General features: G+C 38.0%; 1 protein-coding gene across 14 annotated transcripts in view; it reads right to left on the bottom strand.

Moving 5' to 3' along the window:
- The window catches only part of gab1 (GRB2-associated binding protein 1), a 63,148-nt gene that overhangs the window by 28,132 nt on the left and 10,093 nt on the right, over positions 1–24,923 (bottom strand). The window contains exon 1 of one of the 14 annotated variants that reach the window (XM_008420011.2): positions 20,509–20,826. The exons of 10 other annotated variants lie outside the window; for them this stretch is intronic. The gene's annotated coding sequence lies outside the window, so the exon portion shown is untranslated. Of the gene's footprint in view, positions 1–5,450; positions 5,508–11,945; positions 12,053–13,160; positions 13,242–20,508; positions 20,827–24,923 lie in introns of those variants that run through there. 3 more of the 14 variants (XM_008420019.2, XM_008420028.2, XM_008420034.1) reach the window with 3 other exon arrangements.

Raw genomic sequence — 24,923 nt, 5'->3', positions numbered from 1 at the left:
TCCCTCCCATATCCCACAGCCAAAAAGGGGGACAGACAGAGAGAGCATTGAGGGGCTCACCAACATGATGACAGAGGAGAAAGCAGAGGGGCTTAAGAGGAGATGCCAACCCAGTGGAGTCATGCTGCTGTCAGAGGAGGCCTGACCCAAGATCACTGGAGCATGAAAAAGGCAAAGGTGGAGCGGAGGCGTGTACGTCAATAAGAAACGGCAGAATATGCATGAAGGAAAATCCTGAGCAGCTCCAGATAGTGGGAAATRTGTGGATAAATATAGAGAGCAGGAATTAATGGACTCATTCACCAAATCCACAGTATTACAACGTACTCGTATTTTAAAATGTATTCATATTCATTGATGCTTTAATGGATGCAACAGTGAAGAAAATGGTCAAAGTAGCAACACTGTTGTGAATAACTGGAAGGACGGGTGGTACACAGTACGACAAGTGCCCACCATTAACTGCATTATATTGTTGGTATCATACAACTATATTCTGATCAACAATAAACAGTGCCATAAATGTCTATTGTCCAAATGCAATCTGATCCAGAGATGCCAAACGAGGACTTCGGGAAGGACATGGAGAAAACTCATGCAGAATCCAAACTGTGCAAGTCGGGAAACATAAATCTGCCATGAGCAAAAGCGGAAGGAGGATGAAAACTAAGCCGCTAATCAACACAGCTGATTCACTTCAACAAGCAATTTGGTAAAAATAATAAATAATTCATTTAAAGATGTTCTCTCCATCATCTGTAAAATCTCTCGCCTTAATTTAGCTGATACAGAGAGTTGGTATTCATCTAAACATCCCTGTCAAATATACAAATTCAACTCATCGTTCTGATCAACAATTAACTTGTTCAGAATCTGGATGTTCTTCTCTGTTTCGTTCATATCAGTCATGCCTTGGATAAAAACATTTTACATGYGACAACTGGCTTTCACAATTTTATCTACAGGAGTTCCTAAAATGCCAGACGATGAGGCTATGTTGTCAGCACACCACCACAGTCTTTACTGCAATGAAACATCAATTTAGGCTTTAAGATAAGGAACCATTAGGGAATCTATAGTGGGTGAGCTCGTAAAGACTACCTGGAAAACATTAAAGGTCAGAGAAAATGATTGAGAAMTAACGATGAGTCAGAAGTAAGGATGGCAAACTGCAGCCTTCCTGCAGTTTACCATTTTAAAATGCCAATAGAGCAGAGAAGGTTTTCAGAAACCAAGAAGAAATACAAAAGAAAAAAAAAAAACTCAATTCTTTAGTCATCGAGTCGCCAAATGTAATCTTTCAYAGAAGCTCAACGGAYGGTAAATTCTTAGCTCTGATTTTATCTTTTTCTAGACTGGTGTCCTAAAGAAGCATATTACAAATGGGCATGTTTTTCAAGAGCATCATCTGTGTATGTGGGGCTGTAATTGCTGTGACACACAGTAATAGTCATACAGTTGCCTAAAAAAGTTGCAATAAATAGTTCTTAGCACTTTTATCATTATCAAAATGGTACAGCAAAGTRTTGCAATAAAACTTTACGTCTGAATTGCCCGCCCCTACTCACTGGAGCAAGCAAAGAAAGCATATAGGAGTTGTTTGAGTAGAATATGTGTTCAAAGCAAGAACCAACAAAGTGTGAAGGAATTCAAAACTTGCCCATTTCTTTAAACATGCAACTGCTTAAAGACAAAGAAATTACAAACCAATCTAATCAATCAATCACCAGTGGCAATGAAAAATGTAAAAATAAATAAATAAAACCAGTAGCTAATTAACCACTCTACACTAATTAGGGTTCTCAGTCTCTGGTTTTACAGCTCTTAAAAGCTGAATTGTAATTCATACGTTGGACAGCTTAATGCAGCATAAAAGGTCTTTAAGTGCATTAATGCCAACATGCAGTCATCACAGACAACTTCACAACTACACAACTTCATCTTTAGTGACCTCGTGACTAAATGACGAAATGTCAGAAGTAGTAAGGAGTCATGACTCGAGTCACTGAAATAAGGAGGYGTGTTGGCTCTGTAACAAGCAATAAAACATGGCTTCAGTGGCTTTTGCCTCCCAGTAAATGTTTTAAAAACCACTGCTGAATGCTGACCCTCCATCTGCTGCCGTTTTTTCAAGGCTGTGCACAATTGCAAACCATTTAAATTGCTTTGGAGACGATAAAAAGCTATACGATTCAGTTGCTCTGCAATTAATGTTTTACAAAACAATTAAAATTAAATATTTTTAGCAGCCAGCTTGATTTCTTTATTTTATTTATAAATATTTTATACAAAATAACCGCAAAAAACATTACACTAAATTTAAGACACCTAAAACTCCCCACATTCCTGTCCTGCATCGCCATCGTCGTCACATGACCAAACAAATACCACATGGCCAACCTCCTGAAACACAAACAGCAACAAGATTAAAAATGTAAAAAAAGCAAAACMTTAGTTATTAATTTTGGCCTGGTTTATATTGGACTGATAGCTATATGTTAAAAATAACTAAAATCGGCCAATACCGATGCTAACATGGCCGTATTGGGAATTTCTAGTTTTGGCTGATGCATTTAGAGATGGAAGGTTATAGTTTTGATGCAGTTTATGAATATGGAATAATCWGATTTTTTCATATTTAAATATTTGAATAGAAGCCCCATAAACTGCTCTACTTCCTGGCAAAAGGTTCCTGAAGTGGAAAAACATTTTTGGTCACACATGGYGAAAAGCARAGAATGAGTGARCCCTCAGTGGAAGGGCTCAAGTGAAAATTTACATTTAAATTAGAAATAAACAATYTGAGATTAACATTGTGTTTTGAAACAATGGCAGCCATGTTGGATTTTGAACAAACTAGGAGAGGCCTCCAACTTCCTACAAATCGATTACAACTTCAGGGAACTMGTGTCGTATTTTTGGCAGACAAGTGGAATTACAAACTGAATGCACAAATATGCTGTTGTGGCTGTTGTAGTGCACCCTGGGATTTGTAGTTTTAGCAATAAATATTATCTATGTGGCAGTTATAACTCAGACGGTGATTTTCTGGACCAGATAAAACTGCAGCAAGTTTTGGGTGCAACATTGTGTTCAATATCTAGCTTTCTGATGTGCAAAAACGAATCAAAAATGTATTACTTCCCACCAATCAATCCCAGAAGACATTAAAAGGTCAGAGCAAAGGTCAGACGGCTTTCCACTCATGGGTGTGAACAGATTATTTTCTCTACTAGAACTAACAGCACTAAGGAACTTYTCATGAGTCACAAAGCACCACTTCCTACCAACTCCAGGTTCAAGAGAATTTAACTGATTTAAATTAAAGTAACCTTTTTTGAAGGGGGCTTGGCTTCATTTTTAACCTTTTCAGATGTTTTTTGATGAACTAATACCTCTCTTCTCTTCAAAAACAAAGACCTGAATGTACAGTTAAGATGTATCAGCATGCGACTGGCTGAGCCATCTGTCCCATMTGAGTGGGTTGTGGTTAAGTGACCTGCACCCCAGCTGTACTGACTCATCTTTGACTWGGACAGCTTCTCTGTTTGTTCCTCAGGAAAACACACACACGCGCACACACACAGGGAACGAAGAGACTGGGTGCAATATGCGTGGGGTGAAGTTGATGCAGAGAAGGTCAAGATTTAGATGATAAAGAATATGTGTTACTTTTATCAGRCAAAAAACATCATACAGAATACATTAGGTACAGAAATAAACAAGACTATGTGCTGTTTGGATGACAGGTCCTTTTATTTCTACRGCATTATGACACAGTGCTGTAAAAACGTATTTGCTTCCTCAAAGATTACTTTTGATTTTTGGTACACTAGAATGTTTTACATCACAATAAAAATGACAAAGATAAGCTGAGCAAAGGACAAAAAGGTGATTTTTAGTGATGCACCATTTGCAGTTTTCTGGCCGATCAGCAATCTTAAAAAGGGTTAGCCGATTCAGTTATATATATTTTTTTTTATATATATAAACATATAAAACTTACACTGTCAGAGGGGGTGGGCATTTATCTATGAATTGTTGTGAAGGATTTCTTATGATATGAATCTTGGTTTATTGTCTTAATAAACTGACAATTCAGTGTTAATTTTAATATTTTCTCTGATCTGCAAGAGCGCCAATAAGTATCAACTCTGGCCACTGTTCTGCGACATTCCAACGTTGTCCTGAGAATTTTACCATTTTACACAAAAACAGACCGCTGGCTTACTGCCCGAACCGCCGGGCTCAGCAAGCTATTCTGGGGGGAAACCATGTATACAAACAAATAATGGCTCTTATAAGTATGTTTCAGCAGAAAGGTTATGCTACAGCAACAGTAAGGCAGCAATAATCCACCCTTTTACTTGATATACAGTAAAAGAATAAAATACCTTCTACATGAGTTTGACATTTTAAGATATTCGGCTAAATACCAGAATATTATATAATTCCATTTGTTGATGCAGAAGGCTGCAAAAAAATTATTTGACATAAATGTGGTGAAAACTAATTTTTAAATCTACTTTCATTCAATTCAGCTCAACTTGACGTTCCTGAGCCAGAACTGTAGAAAGGCTGTTTTAAGAGAGGCATTGGAACGTCAGAAATTTTAGCACCCATGGCCTATATGACGAGATCTGCAGCGAGAAAAGAAGGGGAAGGACAAAAGCTCCTCTATGTTTTGTGTCACAACTTGAATAAATCAGTCTTTGTTAGCAGGGCAGGATTGGGATTCTTGCTAAGTTGCTATTTTTATATCCACGAGCACAAGAAAGGGCGGTTAACAAGTAAGGACGCATGGCCTTTGGCTAAGCAATACGTCATCAAATGCCTCCTGCTGGAAGCCAAAGGGATTTACATAAAATATCTCCGTATCTTACACTAACATTTAGCAAGCAGAAAGCTAATGCTACCATCAGTCTGTGGCCTCAAGGTAAAAACAAGATTATTCTGTTTGTGGAAAACATTTTTAAATTAATCCAAATCACAAAAACACACCAAATGAAGTTCGGAAGGCTAATTCTGATCCAGTTTTATACAATTTTTGTTTCTTTCTACACATTATAAACAGTCATACAGCAAATAACGGGTCATCACCATATCTTTATCTGCAATATTTAAACTGCAAAGGGATGTGTGGGATGCAATGTGTGTTCGTAATTATTCACATGTGTTATGAAGTCATGCCTGCCAATCCACATGATGGATGGAGTCTCACTGCAATAGATACACTACAAATAAACTCTTTCAATCTAAAAACCCTCTGCATGTGTTTTTCTTCAGTTTTTCTTTCAACATTCATCGTAAACCATCAACTTCAACTACAAGAGTCATTGTGTTACCTTAAAATTTACAATAAATCTTCAACTATCGAGACAAAAGCAGCATTTAGAAGATTATACATGAAATAATTATTTTAGAGAGTGACTAAAGTACAATGAGCTCACCCTGTAAATGTCATTCYCAGAGCAGACGCTGTCTGTTTTGACGTAATTCAGTTATTGGCAGTGAGTAGGAACGTGTGCCGTTTTGTTGTTGTTTGCGCCTTTTGGCTTTTATCAAGTATTGCAGTGTGTTGTGGGTTCTGCAGTTCGTGACCTCTCCCACTTCTGACTTCCTGTTTAACGTAATCAGGGACGGCCCAGACCCTCCGAGAGCCGTCACAGCCAAATCATCAGGGTTGAGCCTCAGAATGACACAGTTTAGACGTGGTAGAAAAGTCTATTTCAAAGTCTATTCCAGTTTCCTATTTATTTCATATTAAAGTCTTGGGATATTTTGAATTGCTTAAATTGTGTTTTTAGACTAATTTATCAGAAACAAAACTGTGTGACAAAGCCTTAGAGCGAATGGCAGACAGACCAAAAATGTTCATCTTTCAAATATCTAAGCTAACTAACACTGAAATACAAGCAAACCCCTTCTCTTGTGTTGCTCCTTGTAGTTTAGAATCTTGCTTCTCTTTTCATTTCTTTTCCCTGCATCCACRATTCAGTTTCCTGTCCACACTGTCAATAGAAAGATGTCAGACACCCCAACATGAAAAGCTTTCAAAAAAGCTCTTCCTCTGCAACCCATCTCCCAAAGCTGAAGTCATGGCTGTTCAAAGGAGGTCATTTAGGTCAACAAGCAGCCATAACAAGAAGTGACAGAGCATGTTAAAAACTAATAGACCCAGACAGTGCAGACGGACAAAAATTCACTGGCCCTTCTTCTGAGAGAGAGATCGGTCAGGACATATTAGCTTGAAGACAGCAAGTCCTCTGCCTTATCAACTTTGCAGGAGTTTGTGTGTCCAGTCAACTTGAAATGGGCTGTGAAAGTGACCTCCTTTTTTCAGTGAATACTGATTATTCACCAGAAACAAAAACATAAATTTAATAAAATAATCCAACTAGAAAAACATGCCGTTTGGCTGCAGTGAGATTAAACTCACCAGTAAAGATAAATGACTTCTAAATGTTCAGCGAACTACTTTAATTTTTTTCATTCTGCTKAAGCAGACTCTCCCCACACTTACACTTTTCTCAGTGCAAAGACGTATGTGGTAAATTAACTTTTCATCATCCTGTTTAGCATGCAAGAACTACATAATCATATTAGAACAAGTTTTTCTATCCCCCCAAAACAGAACTCCAGATGATAAATTCCCAGAATTAAGGCAAAACACAAATAATTTAGAAAGATTTGTTTATCTTAAGACAATTTTAGAAACTCAGGCAGCAGCATTGGTGTTAGCTGGAATGAGTTTCTGAAGGTATAATAACTAGAGATGTGCTTTTTCCTGCCGATACCGATCACCCATGAGGGCCGATCACCGATACCGATCACATAATAATTTCTTTTTTTAATCATAAACACTACCAGTTACATTATGTGGAAAAAGGAACCATGAATTCACCTTGATTTAGACAAAAATTTGTTTTTGATAACTTTTTCCAAGAAGAAAACTAAACAAAACAGGCATTCTGCAAATTGCACTGCTATCGGTAATAATATCTTTAACAGACTGATAACATATGAAGGCTCTGAAGAGGCTAAATAATACAGAGCCAAAATAAAACCTCTCAACATTTCCCAAAAAATTCAAGTATAAAACTTAACATTCAAAGGCAAATACAGGWTCCATTACAATAAACAATCCMGAGTTACTGAATGAAAACKTCCTGATAGCATGGCGGCTAGCTGATTACTGCTAGTTCTGAGTGGCTGTTTCTGACTGAGCGGAGTAATTATGCAGAGCAGGGAGGAGATCGATTACTTTTTCAGAGATTATCTGTTTTATGTTAGGACAGCGAAAGTTTTAATACGTATGTAAAATGTATTTTTTTTTAAGTTAGATGCTGTGGCTTTAAACAGAGGTTCGGTGTGAGAGTCACTACCMGCGGAGCAGAAACGAAGCTCCGTCTGTGAAATATTACTACCTGTAGCATAGCAGCGGTTCAACAGCGAGAGCAGAACCAGCGTCTTACATCGCAGCTCGAAGACTTAAATAATTTTGCAGGTTATTTGTTTAGGTTTCTGACCGTCATGCTAATCCGGGTGAGTGTTTGTAGCTGTGCGCTGCTTTACCTGCYATCTGATCCTCCATGTCTTTTTTACTGCAGTGAGCCTCGATGTAGCCAAWCTCCGTCAAGTATGGCATTGTTTTTATGTCGTATTAGCTTCATTGTGTTGATGCATTTTGGTGCTTAAATTTTCTGCAGCAACACGCAAACTTCCCCATTCACTCAGTGCGTTTTGGTTCCACATCGCTTAGGATTTATTGCTGTGCGTTTGCGCAGTGTGAAGGAAAGAGGAGACCAGCTGCACAGGCAGGCTGATAAATGAGATGCCCGTGATCTGTATCGGCAACAAGAGCCAATGATCGCCGATCACCAATCATGCACTTTTTCACGAAAATCGGCCGATTATGATYGGTGACCGATCGATCGGCACACCTCTAATAATAACCCACAGTGAAATTAGATTGATTTAAGGATATTACTAATTATCCAATAGTTTCAAACAAACTGGCTGTATGGTGTTGCAGCTAGAAGTACTGGAACACCATGCAAGAAGGTCTTAGATTCAAATCCCAGCCTGGGGTCTTGTATATTCCATTTAAGCTCTGTGCATTACGATGTTGGGAAATTAACTCTGTAAAAGCAATTACTTCCATTTGTTTTCTTAGTTTCCACTGCAGTAATCCTCGCACGCTCCGCTTACAGATATGTGGAGTCAGGAACTGTCTTAAAATTAGACTGATTTATGCAGGGATCGGTACCACAGTTAATGGAAGCAAATTGTAAGGACGTTGTAAAGAAAACACGCAATTAGATTAAATTACATCAATTTCAATTAAACTTTTCCAATTCTGTCAAGAGCTAATAAAACATTCCCAACAACCAAGTGGTATTTGATAACTAAGTACACAAGAATGAAATTATACAATTTAAGAAGAAACACAAAGTCCATGCCTAAACAGAGAGGCAAAAGAAAGCAGAGAAAAAAAAATAGAGAAGAAGAAGAGTAGTGCTAAAGATAGGACCACCCAGGCAAACAATCAGAAGTAACCACAACACTGTGTGCGCCTCCGTGTCCAACTCAAGCATCTTCCTAAGTATTACCAGCAGAACCTTTAATTCCCAACTGGTTCTGAACATGTTAGTTATTATTCCCCCACAATGTAGCTGTGTTTCCAAATCAGTGTCAACCTCTTAATTTCATCCCTTTCTGGGAGAAAACAAGAACAAATCTTTGTTAAACTGGAACATCACATGGTCCCTTTGTGTGTAAGCAACCTTTCTCCCACACAGGTCAGAAGCACAGCTATTGAAGAGCTCAAGCCTTAATTTTCTCAGAAATGAAAGCTCGACRTGCAGAATTTCACCTAAAATGGGAATCAACCTTTGTTACACCCCAATAAATTTGAATAAAAAAGAAGCACCTTGCAGAGCCGAAAGATTTATGATGAGAAATTTTGCATTTAACTGTAATAAGAAGAAAACAGAAAAAAAAAACATGAGATAAGTTAGCTTGTCCTAGCAAGCTAGGACAAGATTTGTGACAACACAAATCTAGTGCATCGGGATGTTAATGCCATATGTAGCCTGGACAACAGAGTTAAAAAAGATCCAAAATAAATAGCAATTGGGAGTTTAAATCTGGCTGTTTCAAAAGCTGRTGGAGTAAAAACTGGACATAAATTCCAGTAAAAAAAAACAAACAAAAAAAAAACAATATTAACCAACTGTGTACTGGTGATTTTTAGCACTATAAAATCTSAGGGAGCATTGCAGGCTTGTTTTAGAACCGCATTGCTCACAGTGGCAGCATGTTGATATTTACATTGAAAGCAATGTATACATTCCAATTTAGAAGAGATTTAGGAATCTTTTCTAAATTTGAGATTTAGAGAGTTTTTGATGGCTTCATCCAGGACGTGCTACTGTGAAATATCATCTCTGCTGATTAGTTGCAATACTGACTGCTACTGGAGATCCTTCCTCCCCACAGCGCCACCATTTTTTTAAAAGTCTTCATTTTCTTTTGGGATAAATACCACAGGACTGAATCAAACAGTGAAAAAAAGAACAACAGAGGTTTAAATTATACCCAGTTTGATGGTGGTGACATCAACAAAGTAGCATTTACAGCTACATCTACAGGTGTGATCATAAGACCACCTACATCCTTCCTGACTACCAGTAGTTCATTTTTGTCCTCTGTAGAKGACATTTCTAAACTTGAATATCTCCCACCCCCTGCATTCTACTGAATTAATTCATTTTGGTATCTGGAGAGGACATTTAGGGCTTTTCAATGATACCACATGTGAAGGGGTGGGAATTTTGTACGTACCTTTTTCTAATTCATAAAAAAGGCATTTATTAGTAATACTTTTTTTTGTAAGAGACAAAGTAAGTGCATAAAACCCTTTATTGCCTTACAAATACTGTGGGATTTTTTAAAAAAAAATGGTGATTGGACAATATTTTTTTTCCTGGTAGTCAGGAGGATAGGACAGCTGTAAGAAGGATGAGATCATGTTAAAATGCATCCATCATCAAGAGCAAGCTCAGTGCAGAATCTTCTAATGGATGCTGAGTGAAACCTTGAATTAATGGAGGGTTCTCATGTTGTGTCTCTGCTTACCCAGCATTGCACACTGGCCTTGACAAACTTTGTCTCGAGTTTGCAGAAGTAGTTGGTAAATTAAAACAGAATTTCTTTAACAGATGATGATTTGTGTTATAGCACACGGGATAAAAATTGCCACAGTTGAAATCTGCAGGTCAGCCTTTATAGAAAAACAGACATGAATATCAGCTGGTAGAAGTCAGATCAGTGCCAGTGAGTGAAGTGATGAAGAACAAAGTCAAATTTCCTTTTTTGAAACTGCTAATCATGAATGACTGCAAGTCAAAAGAAGTCAGTGTAGTATTTTCTGATGTGATCTTTCAAATTAAGATATAGTTGGTGTGCAGTTTCATAGTGAATAGATTACAAAAAGCTTGCAGTAATAACCAGATTTTGGTTTCTTCATTCAAATGTAGCTCATTACTTTGCAACGTTGCGTTTGGATGCACAGAACAAACAGAACACTGCTGCGTGAAGAAACTGAGCCAGCATAAGCTAAAAGGGGCCAAGMAGGGCAGTTGTGTTGTGCAGCTGGGGCATGTAGTTTAAAGGTAACATTTGTGCATTCCTGTGTGGCCAGAAATAAACTGGTTAACCAACATCTGTTGTAGACACTGTAAAAAATATGCAAGCGTACGCCCACTCCTGTTAAGAGAGGTTATTAGAGGCTTTGAAGCTGCAGGGTTTCTGAAGACAAACTTTCAACAGATACACTCGCATAGAAAACACCTGATATAGTTAGAAATATCACCGTTTACTAGGTTCATACTGTATCTGTTCATGACATACAGACAATGTGCAGTGCTGTGTGAATGTATTCACCCMTTAGAGATTCCTTCTGCTTCTGTGTTTCACTTAAGTGTTTCAAATCAAACAAAGAAAGAGATTATTTCATTTATTAAGGAGGAAAAACTATCCAAACCTACATGACTGTATAAAAACAAGCYAATTCCTTTTTGTCACYGGTGAACCTCATATCTCATGTTGTCAGACAGGTTCTATTCAACCTATTTCTTGATTCGAAAAGATTGGCAGTAATCAGGCTTAGTAAGAACAGGCTGGGTAGTTTCTCTTTTCTTTTGAAAATTGAACATTATGTATTCACTCAGGCTTAAGAGGTATTAAAATCTGTTTGATCTGAAAGACCAAACTGAGACAAAAAACTCTAACACTTTATTTGACAGGGTCTACATAAAACTGACATGACACCTTGCACTAAAATGACATTGTTTGCAAAAAATCATGCAAAGTTGGGACTTTTAATGTGACTTTTAAAGCAACTTTGCATTAAAAGTGTCATTATTTACTGACTGACACTTCATGACAACAGTCAGACATTCATAAAGACTGGTGTTATGTCAGTCTTATGCACACCCCGTCAAATAAAGTGTTACCAAAGTGCATGAACCCAAGCCAGTTTCTAGTCTTTTCCCTTTACAATCTTTTCTTCCCTTTCTATGTTTACCATCTCACAGTTAGTTACTCAGCTTTCATGTGCAGCTGTAAAATTCTCACCAGCCTAAGTTTACTCTGAAGCCCGGTCCTACAAATATACAACCTCCTCCATGAGTCATGCAGCCATCTTTCTTCTGCTCATKATGTGAAGGATTAGCAGGTGATAATCTCTAGCCTTTCACAGGTGACCTATAATTAGACAGGTCTGATTATTCAAAGTATTTCCCATTAAGACCACAATGTAAATTCTAGACCAACTCACAAGGTGGCTAGGATCTGTCATAACGCAAGCAAGCACAAACAATATTGTCTTAAAAAAATTTAAAATTAAATGAACAAAAGTCAATAAATCAAATATTGTTTACCAGATACTTCTGTAGAAACCATCAGATTATTCAGATATTTCCTGCTGAGGTCCTGTGGTCTCCCTTTAGTCAGCRAAGCTCAAGACAACAGTGTTGTTGTGTGAAAGCTGTAGACATAAACGAGGCACCAACTCTTCCTTGTGGTGTGAGAACAGAAACCGTCATCATTCTGTACCGCTGATAAGCTTCAGACAGCCAGTCTGACGCAGAGATGGATATTAAGAGGAAATATGTGGGGAAGGAGTAACAGATGAGTGCACAAGGAAGAGACAAGCCAATCAGTAGCACTGCGGCGGGTTAAACCAGCCTCACTACACAGATTCCCGGTGAAGCATTAACTTCAATGGAGCAGGTTTAAATATTAACATCCCATCGTGTATRACTGAAGGAGCACAGAAGCACCTATAACATCTGAAACCGGACTGGTTCACCGCSTTCCTTTGCCTTTCAAACCGTAACCAAACCAACAATCCCTCAACCAGAGGTTTCAACCAACTTGGTGCTTAATTATAAACACACAAAGAAGAAGAGAAAAACACACACAAAGCAAAATAACATCCCTGAGTGGAAGTTTCCACTTTGTTAGCGCTTTTTATCTTCCTGGTCATCTGTTCCCGACACGCATTCTGTGCAAAAAGGTTTCCTGTTTTGCCTCCTTTTGTCACCGTCRTGTTGGGGGGGTTTGTCGGGTTCTAACTTTAGAAGCTCTGCTAACATTCAACARTTACCTGGATCTGTCCTGGATCAGGATCGCTSACAGTACGCTGTGCAAAAAATGGGTTAAGATCTCGAATCAGGCAACATAAAACTTTGCATGTGGTCAAAARCTCTAATCTGTTGGTTTGTTATTGTTATGYTGCACAGGTCCAAACCCTTCATTTATACTAAAGGTAGCCGTCATATCTTGACCTTGTTAAACAAAACATGTATCAATTCTAAACTACAGAAACCAAATCTCTTGTAGAGCTTTTTCTACAAATGCAATGATCAAAGTGCCTTTTCTTGTCAAAACAGAGAGAAATAACATCACCATTCCGTACTGGCATCCCAACAAAGCTGTTTGTAGAAAWCTTAAAACTTATTTTTAAAATGCAATATCTCTCCTCGAAAGGAGTTGTTCCACTGACGATAGTCACAAAATTAGGCAAAAATCCCAATTTAAAAAATAAACTAATACCCAGCTTACATGTGAGCAATATGAAGATATTCTTTTACCTGATTCKGAAGAGTCCAAGCGTGGCTCGGCTAAAAGCAGAGCAGAAAAACAAGCAAAGAAACCAAGTTGCTGACCAGTCACTGTTGTCCAGTTGCTCTGACCACTTTCCTGCCTACTCCACTGACTCTCCCCCTCCTCCTCCTGTTCTCCAAAGTCTGCAACACCCAGCTCCAATAACCCATGACCCACAGGAAGTAGACACAATGGACTGAAAATAACACATCACCTCCCCTGGCAACAAATGCCCACCACAGCCCCCTGAAGCACACGGCCCTCTGCAATACAGAACACCTTGGAGAGGCCGGCTTAAGATAGGTGAGAAGAACCAAAAATATCTCCCGCTGCTCAACAGGCGGATCCGCATGCCACAGCAGGTTCTGTCCCACTGTCAGTTCACAGCTTGTTTCAACTTTTCTGCAATTTTCAGGACAATTTTTAAAGACCATAAAATGTCTTTAAAACTGACATTTTCTGTTAAAGATAATTTTTTTGAAAATAGGTCAACTTAAAAACAATGTATTTGACTTTACAGATGTGTTTCTTTTGACTGGAAGCATTAATAATGTTTTGGCGACTTCTGATAGAGAATTTTGAAGGAAGCTAAAGATTAGGGTGATTGAAATGAGGTCTTCCAGTCTCAAAAACTGGAGCTCRTCACCAAAGATCAATCATCAAACAGGCAAAAAGCTGATAAGCTAAATCTGCCAGGGGTATGACTTTATTCAYTTTACTTAACAGCCTAAAATACTTYGCAATTAAAGTTAAATATAAGTGTCAATTTACCTTGTTTTGCTTTTTGAGGTAATTGCTTTTTTACTGTAGAGTGAACCAAACCTTGAAATTTGACCTTTTCACCTCTGACACTCTTCTTTCCTACAGAACCTAAAAGACCTGTTAGAAATCATTATACTGTCATTATTAATAGTAAAAATGAACAAGAAATTCTACAAATTACAGCACTTTTATCTGACATTCCAAGCTGTTGCATCATTTTCTTTATACAACTGCCTATTTTACTAGATGAGACACCAAATACACCTTAATATGCATTAATAGGTCTTGGCACTACTACATAAGTAAACATCTAGTATTGCTCATCTCCACAGTTGGGAGAACAGCCAGTCAGCAACAAGGAAAATGAATGGAGATCCTCAATTGGCTCCTTTGCAAGCACCAGCGAATGGCATGTCAAACAGCACTGCTTCAAGGTATTTCAACTTCCCAAGCTGCATTTTCTTTCAGATACTTTAGATAACATCTATGAAAGAAGTCTGCAAACAGGCAAATTTTCCACAAATATTTCTGAGTAATGTTCCTCAGAAGAAAAACATCTGCCAATATTGAACTGCAAATATAAAGAGGTTCATTGTGGATCATGCAACAAGAATGATTTGATTTCTGTTGTCGAACCAAACWACAATCAGCCCRATTTAAAAACTCATTTCTGTAGTGAGTRTGCAGGAAAACTTAATTATTTTAGAAGGGTCTGTTTACTGCCCTGCATCCTGAGCTTTGCCGCTTTGTTACGAGATAACACCTTAACCACCACGCAGAACAAATGAAGCACATTTTACAAAGAATCACATATTCTAGACTTCTAAATTTAATTTGAAGTCTAGAAGCCTGCAGTGAAAGGGCACACAGTTAAATTAATCTAAAATAGTTAATAAATAATAATAAAAACAAATAGTACAAGCATTCAGTGATGAATGCATATGCTTTTGTTCCAGTTCACAAGCTGCAGATCCAACGTGGTCCTCTCTGCTTTCTGCAGGCGTGGATCACTGCATAGTGAGAAGGATGACTCTACAGTCAGGCGTAAAAACCATCTGTGGGAGAGTGTGGGTGCATGTGTGTTAATGTGTGAATGCTTTGCTTACTTGTTACACAGTATGYTAATATTCTTTTCTCTCTGACCAACCCACAGAAAGAGTGTTTTTCTTGCAGCGTTGTGCYGTACTGTGCTTCACTGCAGGTGCATCAAACCCCATCATGGTCCATGAAGTGAGCAACAGCAGTCTAATCCAATCACTCCAATGAAAATTATTCAAAATCACATTAAGTGGCCAGTGAGAGGTTGCTTTGGACATGATCTGATTAGCAGCTCTCTTGCAAGAGTCAGTCCGTGAGGAAATGGCTTGAGAGACTGAGCATATAATAAGGAAATGGACTCTGATAACATGTYTGTGCAGCAATAAAAAAGTGGTGCCTGGCTGCTCAGCAAAACATCAGCCTTCAGAAGCTTTCAGGTTCCTTGCAACATGATGAGGATTGACAATATTCAAAAAGTAGGGCTGGAATTCTTCTGCATTCATTTAGATTAATTATGAATATTTTGATGTGCTAAACATTTTCACTGAGTCACTTTTTTGTTGTCCAACATGCAAAAGTCCCAACCCAGAACCTTTGTATTCACATGTTTCCGGTACCCCCGTAAATCTGATGCACAAACGACATCCGCAAACAGKGAAGGACAACAAAGTCGCTCCATCTTGGCCCACTGGGATTTAATCTTTGCACAGCTCCTCCTCAGAGATGCAGTTTCTGAGCTTCTGYCTCACCGAGCAACCCTCCCTAACTCAGCTACTACAGACTAGCCAGAAGCAATTAGTAAACGTCTGGTGGAACTGGCGTCTTCTGAGCTCATTATACGAGCTACTTCTCAGTGAAATGCTGGTAAAAATGTCATTTGATATACATARAGTTTTTGTAATAAGTCTGGATTGTGATTTCATACTATGTGCCTGTAAATTACATAATACTGCCTTTAGATACATTTTTTGTTGAGCTTGTAWGTGTGTTTTCAAAAAAATTTCAATTCCTAAAAACATTGTTTCTTAAAATGTTAATTTTATCAATATATGTTTTTCAGTTAAAATGCATTTAGYTAATTAAGTCGATTAAAAAAGTTAATACAATAGAATGGCTTAAATCAAAGCATAATGACTGAATGACCTAGTCAAAGTCCCAGCCTAAATCTGAATGAGAAGCAAACTGCTGTTCGTAGATGCTCGTCATATAATCGGACTGAACTTAAGCTAYAAGGAGTTTCAGTCTGTAAATGTGCAAAGCTAATTGGAGCATAACCCAGAATAATGCTAAGTTGTTACGTCATTTCAAATTTCTATTAAAAAAAAACTTTAAAATGGGGCTTTAAAATGATCCGAGATTCCAGAAGTGTGATTACTTTTGCAGGGCTCTGCAGTGGTTCCCCTCTGTAAATGATTCTTCAACAAAGCAGCTGTATGTCCCATGCTAAGTGTTGTGTCTTAAGAGCAGAGCTGCCTGCATGCCTGGGCTCGTCTCCCGGCCAAATTAAACGGCACGCCTCCATTTAAAACCAGTCCCCTGAAACCGGCGCACACCTCCACTCTCTGGTGTCGCATTCAGATGATACTGCTTTACTTTCAGCTGAGAGTGAGTGTGTGTAGCGTCAACACATACTTTGGAAGTCATGCCCTGCATATGCGCTCCTGTGTTTGACCGTATGCCGATTCACAGCCACTGAGGAACTTGAGGAATTTCTCAAACGCATCACAAGCAGAAAGGAATGCTGAATTGTTTCTGCAGCTAAACTATTACTTCACATTGTCCCTACAGCGCCACGTCCTTACTTCTCAACTGGCTTCTGTGGGTGTGTGCCTGCACACCTGTGGATTCTGATGGCCCCATTTATTAAAATAAATATTAATTTACTCCTGTTTAAGTCTACATATAAACATCCCAAACATTAAAATGTGATTTTTTTCCCCCCCAGTTCTACTCAATCTTTTTATAGGTCTACTGCTGCAAGATTTTACATTTTTTTGAGAAAATCAAGAAACTTTAATTTGATTTCACGTGTTTAGTTTGGAATATTCAAAGTCTGGCTTCATTAATAAATCCAGCAGCTTTGATCATTTTAKCAAAACACGGTGCTCCTTACGCCAAATAAAAKAACTAAAAATTGATATTTTTGCATTTCCACAGCCAGAACCAAAATCTCTAAACCGTAAGCTGCATCTTAAAGAGAACATTCATGCCCTGTAAAAAAATTTAAATCATAAAATATAATACAGCTATAGAGAGCCTGAATACACTGCATTTATAAGACTAGCAAGGTGATATTTGTTGCTTTTATTTTAAATATTTTTTTAGAAATATTTTTTATTGTGATAAGAAAGTCCAATAATAATACAGGCCAAAATCCACAAAATCCTGTTGTGGATTTTGGCCTGTCACCACTAACCTAACTTAATTAGGACTCAGTTTCATTAAAAAGTTTATAGAAATGCAGCATAATTTACTCCATCTTATGACCTCTTTTTTTTAAAACGATATAGAAAAGAAAACGTATTTATTGGTAGATGAAGACAGTTTCCTCTCAGGTGTTTTGGTAAACTTAAACATACAGAATAAATCTTTCATGCACTGTTTTCATATTTTCTGTCTTTCATCTTGATTTTACTGAAAATCTAATCAAATACAAACTATTAATCAGGATGTCTTCTGGTTTGATTGTTTCTTGGACAAAAGATAAAAACGGAGCGTCTCTCTAGCTAATGCGTTAGAAAAACATTATGATTCCTCCCTGACTATAACCGATGGGAACTGATGCTGAAAATCATTCCCAGACTCAATGCTCTCAATTAGGCTTTTTCATACAGTGCTCTATTCAATCAGCACACTCTGAGGACGGTTTGCATGTACAGATGGCAGCCTACACAGAGCCATGGGAACTAAAGCTGTGCTACAGATAAAAGAAGCTCAGCTGACTTCAAGACATGATCCTCCCTGAAACAAAGTTTATTACATTCCCACAGTTTCTCCTATTGCATTTCCAGCTATGTATCCAGCAGGTCACGCTTTGCTCCTCCACAACCTTGACATTTTCGTACAGAACCTTTTTTCTTTCCCTTTTGTCACATGCACTTGCAAAAGCTGCATCCTTTAAATGCAACACATTCCTCTGGCATGGCAGACTAGGTTCACATGATCACAAGGCCCCTTCACTGCTGACAAGATGAACTCGCACAATCTTCCTTCAAGTCATTTACACTGAAGGCAAAGTTTACATAAGGGGCAATAAAAAAGGAGCTATGAATAACCTGGAGCATAAAAGGACAAAGAAGTTAAATATTTTCTCAAAACAATTTTCCTTTATTATGAAGAAATAAATTAAAAGTCACCAGTCATACTGGCAGACTAGGGAACAAAAACCCATGCACAGTAATGGTCTGAACTCCAAACACTTYCAAAATCTCGTTATAATCTACTTATAGCCATCAGTTATTAATGACATATTCAATTGGGTTTAATTTTCATCCAGTTTAATTAGTATTCAACAAGCTGCACAGAGGCCACATTAAGCYGCAACACATCAAGCAGATGAATACAAGTAACTTTTTCCCCACAGTGACAAAAACAAAAACGCTACGGCCCCAGTAGTTACATACAGCAATGAAATGAAACGTTTGCACTTGAATTATGAACAATTCACCTGCTGTGGCCTGAACGCACAAACTTCCTCCTGGTCTGCATGGACCTCAATTGCGCATCTGCTTGTGTGTAATCAAATATCTCAGGGTTTTGATGTTGATCTAGAGAATAAATCTGTGCTTTGCTTTCACACTGGACACTGGAATTACAAGCTATGCGTCAGGCAAAGTTTTTTAATCAGGGAATATTTTTGCAATTGAAAAGATGAGAGGTCAGCAAGACTTTCTGAACGAGGGCGTCTCCTGATACTATAAGCACTTCAGAGGTTCAGAAGGAGGAAATCCCATAGCATGCTCCTTCTGCACCAGATATACTTCAAGGGATACATCCTAATATGCATAAATACGATAGTGGGAAACATCTTGGCACTGCCGCAGAAGATAACATCCGAAGTCTTTCTTATCTCCGCTCTTGGAGGGACAGCCAATCAGTGCCAAGGAAAATGAATGTTGCTCCTGGATTGGCTGCTTTGCAAACCTCGACCAATAGACAATCAAGAAGGTTTGCATCTAGGTATTTTTGCTTCCCAGGCTGCATATCAATACGTTATACAGAGAAACCTGTGGATAGGGGAATTTTCTGCAAATATTTAGGAGTTATATTTCACAAAGAAATCTGTAAATATGCCATCATGCATAGGTTGTAAATATTATGACGATGTCAGTTGCAGGGTGTGCCTATTTTTTCTTTCCTCTTTTTTCATTCTGGTTCCATCACTCTGTGACCTTTAGCACTTTGGATGATGTAACCTGTGCTCCCTGGGAGCATCTGGTCCAAAAGGATARATATATATTGGAATATAGTAGCTGACAATTATTGCACTCCAGCGTTTTACAATATGAATAGTGAACACACCGATATTGCAATATATGCAATATTTAAAGATACAACTAAAACCATCACAAGAAATCCCCAGTTACTCCATCAGTCGTCTTTGCTGTCTGACAACCTACAAASCACTTGTACTCCAAAATATACTGAGAACAGAGAMGTTTGTTCTCTCTCCAAGAGCTGCTACAACATGAACAGGGCATTTCAGACTTCAAGAATTCAATTTCCTTGGTAGTCCTCGTAGGTTTATCCACACAGCAGCACACAATCTTCCCATTTCTCAGACAAAAACACCAAATATGCCTCAAGAACAAGCTGTCAGAAGAGAACAAATGTTTGCCTGTTCTTCTGGGTTATTTATTGGCCTTTAGTTTAGTGTGGAAAAGGTCAAAGTTGAATATGACACAAGTTGGTCAAATTAGTTTCAGCATAGGCATGATRCCRTTAAATTTGTTTGTTCAGTTTTAGGAAATTTTACTAAGCGGTTAATCTTTGTGCTTAGGAACAATCTGTTACCAAGTTAGAAAAATAAGATATAATAATACAATCATTCATCAGCTTTCAGTTATGTTGACAGAAAAAAAGAGGATGTCTTGGTTTAGGATGTCTAATAGTTTCAAAAAACTCCCAGCTGTCAAGCTGACTGATAGTTTTAGCAAAACAAAACCAAAATAAATKATATCRCAACCTTGMCCTCTGCTAAAAATTAATGTGATCGTTTGTACGTTTTTATCCAGCCAGTGTGTTTGTAGAGTTTTAATAATAAAGAATACAATCTTTAAAAATTGCCTGTTATCTTCTTGCTTCGCTTACCACCTGTAACCTAATCCACTCATCAAAATGCCTCAGAACTCCCTTTAATACTTCAAACATCTGAAATGCAACACAGTAAAGGAACCACATTTTGCTATAATTCTTCACATGGTTAATTAAGTTCAGTCCTTTGAGATCAGAAGAAGAAAAAAATAGAGAGAAAGAGCGGTGTTTCATTAATTTACTGAACAGCGTTTCAATGCCAAGTAAASAAATCTAACCCACCTTTGAGTTTTACCACAAGTGGCTCCTCAAAGTCCCATTTGTTGAATGTTATGGAAAAATTAAGGAAGGTATTCCAGTTTTCCAGGACATGTCAAGAAAAAGAGCAAAACACAGGAAGAGGCGGACATGTGAAAGTTCCTTGGAATGCCGGCAAAAAGAGAGAGAGAGAGAGAGAGGTCCTCACAGCTTCCAGTCAGTCCCCAAAATGATTCGTCTCAGAGAGCAGGGGTCTCTGCTGCATCTCCTTGCTTTTCTCAGTGTGTGTGTGTGTTTGTCTGTACATGTCCTCTGGCTGATGGCCAGGACAAAGATATCTCACTGAGCCATAGTAGCTCTAATGCAATAAGGGACAGTGGCCAAAACATGACCAGAACCYCTTCTCTTTATCAGCCCGTTTCTTTCATCTTTATATCGGGCCTTTCAAAACAAAAAGACTTAAAAAACAAAAGGAGAAACAAATGGCTGTTAGACGGGAATGAATCTCATTTGACCGAAAGACCGTCTGCGTCACGATTACTTGGGAAATAACACAAGATGGTAACAATATTTCACAGCTAGTCGACACCCCCGAAACCCCCGGCCAGGTTGGGATAAACATGGACATGTACTGACGCTCACAGCAGAGCAGGTGAAGAGGGGCAAAAAGTACCATGACAGCAGTGGGCTATATTAAGGGGCTGTGGGCATAGCAGCTAGGGTCAGATCACATAGTACTACATGACAAGAATGCCTGCTGTGTGTGTGTGTGTTTAAAATGAGAGGTGACCTGTTAAATGTGGATATAGGTACCTCGCAAAAAATGTAATATCATGAAAAAGTTAAATGTCTTTCGTCACTCATTTCAGAAAGTGAAACTCAATTTGTTAGGCAATATGGATTTACGATATTTTGTGGACTATTGTGATAAAAGTAATAAAAATTACTTCTTTTTCAAGTAACTGTACGGTTCTCACTGTGTATTACAGCATTTATAGCCCCACAAACACAAATACATTCCCATTTGTAATAGTCTTCGTTACATAAAGTGTGATTTATATCACTAAGCTGCACACCGTAACAAAATTTAACCATATCTTCAATTTTATTGATCCTCTTGTTGAACACTGGAGAAAATGGTGAAATTGACAGTCCTGGCATGTTTTGGGGAATTTTAAAAATGAATTGGAAATTATCATGACAAGGATAAATCAAATTCTTATAAGAAATTTAGCCCAATAAATGATACAATAATAAATGTACACCCCTAACAGAATTAAATATTTCAAGTCTTTTTTTCTTGTCATTTTTTTGAATATTAGACTTACAGATAATAGGAACCTAAAGTTCTGTCCGTCGCATGTTTCTACGTTCAACGGCAGCCTGTTGCAACTATTTGGTAATTTTCCCATTTTAAACCTAACTGCAATATTTACAGCAGAAATATTTGGTTTTTTTTAATGAATTTTTACCAAAAAAATAACATATTAAGGACTCATTAAAAACCTTGAGGAAACACCATGATAACGCAAAGTTGTACTTTTTAATCCAACAGGAATCTCATTTCAGTCCATGCTGAAATATATCTTCAGATAGTCATCTAATTATGTAGCTTTGTTTTTGTTACACTTGACATTATTCTATCCCATTTCTATTTTTAAACAACTTGAGTTTAAAAATCAAAAACCGTGTTCTGGATTCTGGACTGGATTTAACCGCCGTCTCCGTGTTCAGAGCTCACACAGTAAAAAGATTTTCAGTCTGGAAGAACTGGTCCACCCTCTCACCTCCCATAAGTCTTTGCTGAAACTCCTGAATGACTACAAACAAGCTCTTCTGCCTGAGAGGAATGAGGAGAAAGCCTTCAGTAAAACGTTACATAGGTGAGACTTTCAAGGAGCATGCAGCTCTTCGGTGAGTCAGATATAACTGACACCTTTTTTGTTTCCAGGTAAAATAGCTTGGATGCCTACAAGAAAAGGCTTAAACTAACCCACTTACATTGCATAATGAGAATTAAACTATCTGGTGGAGCAGGTGATCGTTGCAAAAACTAAATCTTGAGACCATTTTCAAGTACAATAATGGTACTAGCAATAAACTTATTCAACACTGGAACTGGAAGGTATTTTAAATACAGAAAATAAACAAAACAACAGAAATAAATAAATAAAATGGACACAAAGGTCTCTTTAAACAAAATTGCCCTTCAAAAAAATGCTAACTGAGACCACTACACCAGATTTAAGACTTTTTGTTATCAAGTCTTTGGTACAATCATATGAGATAAACAATCACACAAGTGAAAATGATCTAGCATGTTTTATTTCATCATGTGATTAAACGATTTATTGCTTATTGTGAGAGGCTTGACCTTAGTACACTCGAAATAGGACAAAACTAATTTACAAGTAACTTTTTGTGAAGATATAAGCGCTTGTTTTAAGTCAGTAATTCTTTAAAATATAAAAAGTTCTATAGTTCCACTGGCAGATTATTTTACCTACAAGATCTTTTTCACGCTATAGGTGAAAAAAATCAGCCAGTGGAACTAGTAAACTATAGATATTCAAAAGTAACAAAAGTATATCTGTCTGAAAAATTACTTGTATGTTGGTGTTGTCTTTTTTCAAGTGTATTGAGATATTAGAACTAGGAACTAGACCAAAAATACCTGGTAATATTTTATGTTTTTGCACTGATGGAGGTAAACGTTAACACACAAAAAAAAAAAAAAAAGTATTCTGTAAAACCCCTACAGTGAACAGAAGACCACAACGGCAGAACTAATATAAGTGAAGGAGTCAGGGACCCCTCCTCTTTCTCTCTCCCTCTCTTCACTCGCCATCTGGTAGCCATCAGCGGCTCACACAGGAAGGGGCGGCCATGCCTTTCTGGGGCGCCAGGGAGCGGCTCCTCTTCCCTCTCGGTGTTAAAAGAATCAACAATTGCCAGAGGATTGCAATGCGGAGCAGTGCAGGGCAGGGCAGTGAAGTCCAGCCCATCGCAGCCTAAACTAAAACAGTCGGCGGCAGCGGCGGCAATGAGGGACCAGGCACTCACAACCCTGCAGCCCAGCAAAGAGCAGCACAGAGCAGCCTCACATTCCTGCCGCCTCAGCCTGCCAAGAAGCACTGGGAAGGGAGAGAACAGAGAGCTGTTCTCTGCAGGCCGCCTCATGGGGCTGCATTGAGAAGCACTCGTCTCTTTTGTCCACATTGCTTTTTGTTTGCACCTTCTTTAGTTATTAATTGCAGACCTGGCAGAGTCATCAGTAATTCCCACGCAATTATTTACTATTAATCTAAACTCTGCACGAATCAGTTAAAAGAATGTTATTACAGATCTGACAAGTGATTATTTTGCATTTGAAATAACATGGATGCCAATCTGATGGCAAGTCTTGCAGCGCGGTTAGTGCCCACCATCTTTGGCCATCTGTGTTCTCATACTGGACCCGTTTTAATTCCTCACCAGACTACAACTACACTCTGGAAATAGAAAGCACTCTTATGACACACACTATTTTTACTTCTTGTGTCATTAGTTGACAAGCTGGAACATGAAATAAGCTGAACCCTGCATGAAACCTTTGATCACATTAGTTCACAGTATGAGAGAATAATCCAGAGCAGTGAAACAGGAAAAAAAAAAAAAAAGACTGAACGTTGCAGAACAGTTCTGAGTTTCTGCTTTTAATTATACCTGCACTTCAAACTGTTCAACTTGGCAAAGTACCAAATACTGGTGGAGAGAGGAATTATTTTAGATGGTAACTGATTTCTAATAAAAGAGAAGGCTAGAGTCAGCTAGCCAAACATCCAGATGCAAAGGAACGCTGCAGCGGCAGCACTGTACACCGCTTTGTAGATTTGGCACACAGGACTGTAAACAGCTGCACCAGGAAGCAGAGTCAACTCTTCACAAACATCCCAAAGTTAGCCTTTACCTTCCAGTTCACTACAACGTCACTGGTCCACTAAGCAAACAAATTCCAACACAAGCAGCCCACAATACCCTGATTAAAAGAGAAATTCAGTTTAATGAGCGAAATCTAACTTGTCTGTTTACATATAAAATAAACAGACTCTGAAGCTTCAGGTTCAAAATGTAAAATGTCTAAATTGAGCTGCCAAATAGATTAGCTGTAAACAAATATATTAGAATAAATTATTTAAGTCACGTTTTTTTAAAGTCCTCAGAAAGTTGGAGAGATGATGAGAAAAAAATGTAAAAAGAAAAAAAAATGTAATCATGAATTTTTGATTGGAACGTTATAAAAATGTATTTATTTAGTTATTTATTGTAAAATATAAGTTAAACGGACAGTATTATGAATTTTTCAGGCATATAGTGGCATTTTATAGCACAATCAAGTAACTATGTAATGTTAAGTTGTTTTAAAATTGCTGTATATAGTAAATATGACTATTTCATAT

This window comes from Poecilia reticulata, linkage group LG1, assembly GCF_000633615.1.
Source record: "Poecilia reticulata strain Guanapo linkage group LG1, Guppy_female_1.0+MT, whole genome shotgun sequence".
Classification (NCBI taxonomy): Eukaryota; Metazoa; Chordata; class Actinopteri; order Cyprinodontiformes; family Poeciliidae; genus Poecilia; species Poecilia reticulata.
The sequence above is the reverse complement of the archived record's forward strand: the minus strand, read 5'-3'. Positions and strand labels throughout refer to the sequence as shown.